Source organism: Arachis hypogaea, chromosome 17, assembly GCF_003086295.3.
Source record: "Arachis hypogaea cultivar Tifrunner chromosome 17, arahy.Tifrunner.gnm2.J5K5, whole genome shotgun sequence".
Lineage (NCBI taxonomy): Eukaryota > Viridiplantae > Streptophyta > Magnoliopsida > Fabales > Fabaceae > Arachis > Arachis hypogaea.
The window spans coordinates 27,710,829-27,715,135 of NC_092052.1; the positions used below are offsets into that span (position 1 = coordinate 27,710,829).

Below are 4,307 nucleotides of genomic sequence, written 5' to 3' on the forward strand. Positions count from 1 at the left end.
GTGGCCGTCCTAAGAACTCCTTGAAGTCTTGGAAAGCTTGTTCACATTCTGTCGTCCATTCGAACTATTTTCCCTTTCTTAAAGTAGCATAGAAGGGGAGAGATCTTATCGCAGCTCCTGCTAAAAATCGGGATAGAGCGGCCAATCTCCCGTTGAGTTGCTGTACCTCTTTGACACAGGTTGGGCTCTTCATGTTGAGTATTGCTTGACATTTGTCTGGATTTTCTTCAATTCCCCTTTGTGTGAGCATGAAACCCAAGAATTTGCCTGCTTCAACCGCGAAGGTGCATTTTGCGGGGTTGAGTCGCATGTCATGCTTCCTTATAGTGTCGAATACTTAGGACAGGTCGGACAATAATGTATTTTCGTTCTGTGTTTTTATCAACATGTCATCCACATAGACTTCCATGATTTTTCCGATGTGATCTGAGAAGACTTTATTCATTAGCCTTTGATAAGTAGCCCCCGCGTTCTTGAGGCCGAAAGGCATCACGATGTAGCAATAGTTCGCCTTTGGTGTTAAGAACGATGTTTTTTCTTGATCTGGTGGATACATAGGGATTTGGTTGTATCCTGAATAGGCGTCCATAAACGAGAGGTATCTATATCCAGAGGAGACATCTACCAGAGCGTCAATACTTGGGAGTGGATATGGATCTTTTGGGCAGGCTTTGTTGAGATCGGTGTAATCGGTACACATGCGCCACTTCCCGTTTGATTTTTTCACCAAAACGACGTTGGCTAGCCACAGTGGATACTTGACTTCTCTTATGAATCCTGCCTCCAATAATGCTTGTACTTGTTCTTCCACAGCTCGGGATCATTCTGGTCCGAGTTTTCTTCGTTTCTGCTGCACCGGCCGAGATCCTGGATAGACCGCTAACTTGTGACACATTAACTTGGGGTCTATACCTGGCATGTCTGCGGCTTTCCATGCGAAGAGGTCGACATTATCCCGCAGGAATTGTATTAGTGAGTCCTTTGAGTCTCCTCTGAGGACCGTACCGATATTAGTCGTTTTATCTGCGGTGTCTCCAATCTGGACCTCCTCTACCTCACCTTCTGGGTGCGGACGGAGTTCTTCTCGGCGCTGAGCTCCGCCCAGCTCAATTGTATGAAACTCTTCTCCTCTTCCTTTGAGGTTTAAGTTCTCGTTATAGCAACGACGTGCCATCCTTTGATCTGCTTTTACAGTGGCTATCCCCTCTGTAGTTGGGAATTTCATGCATAGATGTGGGGTTGAGACTATTGCGCCGAGTTGATTGAGTGTTGTCCGACCTATGAGAGCATTGTAGGCTGAACTTACGTCGACTACTATGTAGTCTATTTTGAGGGTCCTAGATTGGTTCCCTTTTCCAAAAGTAGTGTGTAGCGATACGTATCCCAACGGTTGTATCGGGGTGTCTCCTAGTCCAAACAGATTGTTCGGGTATGCTCTAAGTTCCCTTTCGTCTAAACCGAGTTTGTCGAAAGCTGTTTTGAATAAGATGTCGGCAGAACTCCCTTGATCCACTAGTGTGCGGTGTAGATTGGCGTTTGCTAATATAATTGTGATGACCATGGGATTGTCGTGTCCCGGAATGATGCCGGATGCGTCCTCTTTAGTAAATGTTATCGCCGGGATGTCGGGTGCTTCCTCCTTTCCCTCAACGTGGTATACTTCTTTGAGATATCTCTTTCGGGATGATTTGGAGATCCCACCTCCTGCGAATCCGCCATGTATCATATGGACGTGTCTTTCTGGTGTCCAAGGTGACCGTTCAGTTCGTCCATTATCTTCGTCTCTCCGTCTTTTTCTTTGGTCATCATCCCGGGTGGCCAGAAATCGATCTAATTTGCCTTCTCTTACCAATTTTTCTATGATGTTTTTCAAGTCGAAGCATTCGTTGGTAGAGTGCCCTTGTATCCGGTGGTATTCACAATATTCCTTCCGATTTCCTCCTCCCATTTTGCCTTTGAGTGGTCGCGCTGGGGGAATTTTCTCTGTATGGAAGACTTCTTTGTATATGTCGACCAAGGATGCTTTGAGAGGAGTATAGTTGTGATACTTTTTGATCTTCTCACCTTGTCGATCTTCTTTCTTTTTGGAGTCTTTGTCTTTGTCTCGGTAGGAGGCCCCATATTTTGAGGTTTCTCCCAACCGAGCGTTCTCTTCCATGTTGATGTATTTTTCTGCTCGCTCTTGTACTTCGTCTAAGGAGGTAGGATACTTTTTTGATATGGATTGACTGAAAGGCCCTTCTCGTAAGCCATTGATAAGCCCCATGATGGCAGCCTCTGTTGGTAAACTTTGTATGTCCATGCACGTTTTGTTGAATCTTTCCATGTAGTTGCGGAGGCTCTCCCGATCTCCTTGCTTGATCCCTAGTAAACTGGGTGCGTGCTTGGCCTTATCTTTTTGGATGGAGAATCTGGCCAGAAACTTTTTGGCCAGGTCGTCGAAGTTTGTGATGGACTTCAGAGGTAGGTTGTCGAACCATCTGATCGCCGTTTTTGTGAGATTTGTTGGAAAAGCTTTGCAGCGAACGGCGTCTGAGGCATCGGTAAGGTACATCCTGCTCCTAAAATTGCTAAGATGGTGGTTGGGATCTGTGGTGCCATCATACAAAACCATATCCGGAAGCTTGAAGTCTTTTGGAATTTTGGTCTTCATAATTTCCCTGGTGAATGGGTCCTGTTCTTTGCATGAAGTTTCCTCAGGAGTGGTCCGAGGAGCTTTCATTTTGAGGTCGGCCTCTAATTGCTGTAGTTTTTCTTCTAGTTCTCGTCGTCGCCGTACCTCTCTTTGCAGATCTTTTCCGATCTCCCGTTATTGTTGGGTTTCTTTCTCGAGTTGTTTTAAACGTTCTTGGAGTGCTTCCATGGCTCCCGGATTTGGTGAGTTTTTGTCCCCGTTGGATCCTGGGGTATCCTTTAGCATAGTGTCCGCGTTTTTGTGCGGTGTTCTGTTTTCCAGATCTGAATCGTGGTCGTTGTCATGGCCGTCCGTCATGGTTTTGGGATGACTTCCAGGTTCCCCGGCAACGGCGTCAATGTTCCGAGGGTTACCTGAAACTGTAGGTCGATCTCGGAAGAGATCTTCTGTATCGGTCTAAGATGATGTGTCCGGCTGGTAGGTGGCGGTCGGAGTCGTCGTGTCCGATTTGTTGGACTGGCTGTACTGCTGATTCTTTGTCACCAAAGGGTGGGGGTACCTGCAAGAGACTCCGATGCCTAAGTTAGCATGGGTATTAAACAGGTTTTATGTAGAATCAGAGTATGAGTTATACCTGGGTGCTCCAGTGTATTTATAATGGTGAGAAGTGACCTTCTTAGATAAGATAAGTTAGTTATCTTATCCTATCTTATCTTATCTTTGGATGGGGTCAGCTTATCTTCAAGGGAACCGCCTTTATCTCTATAGGCTTGGACTGCCTTTGGATTTGGGTCGTGTTCCTCTATTTGGGCCCTTTATTGGGCTTTTTTGCCGAGTTCTTCGTAAAGAGGTCGGTCCATTTGACCTGAACAGGTCGGTCGCTTTGCTACTAAACATCCCGGTTCGGACAGCTCGACCCAGGGTATGAACAGCAGCCGAAAACAATAATGCCAACAATGCAAGGAAGGTGCTTGGTGACTTTACTGCACCTACTCCCGACTTCTATGGGAGAAGCATCTCAATCCCTGTCATTGGAGCAAACAACTTTGAGCTTAAGCCTCAATTAGTTTCTCTAATGCAACAGAATTGCAAGTTTCATGGACTTCCATTGGAAGATCCTCATCAGTTCTTAGCTGAATTCTTGCAAATTTATGACACTGTCAAGACTAATGGGGTTGATCCCGAGGTCTACAAGCTTATGCTTTTTCCCTTTGCTATAAGAGACAGAGCTAGGACATGGTTAGATTCACAACCTAAAGAAAGCCTGAACTCTTGGGAAAAGCTAGTTAATGCCTTCTTGGCAAAGTTCTTTCCACCTCAAAAATTGAGCAAGCTTAGAGTGGAAGTCCAAACTTTCAGACAGAAGGAAGGTGAATCCCTCTATGAAGCTTGGGAAAGATACAAGCAATTAATCAGAAGGTGTCCTTCTGCATGCTTTCAGAATGGAGCATCATAGGTATCTTCTATGATGGTCTGTCTGAACTGTCCAAAATGTCATTGGACAGCTCTGCTGGAGGATCTCTTCATCTGAAGAAGACGCCTGTAGAAGCTCAGGAACTCATTGAGATGTTTGCAAATAACCAATTCATGTACACTTCTGAAAGGAACCCTGTGAATAATAGGACAAATCAGAAGAAAGGAGTTCTTGAGATTGATACTCTGATTGCCATAC

At 45.4% G+C, this 4,307-nt stretch overlaps 1 non-coding gene across 1 annotated transcript; it reads right to left on the reverse strand.

Annotated features, from left to right (window-relative positions):
* Positions 1 to 3,965: 3,965 nt before the first annotated feature.
* On the reverse strand, positions 3,966 to 4,072 carry LOC112768808 (small nucleolar RNA R71). The gene has a single exon (XR_003186195.1). It is a non-coding gene; the product is annotated as a small nucleolar RNA R71 (small nucleolar RNA).
* Positions 4,073 to 4,307: the final 235 nt, after the last annotated feature.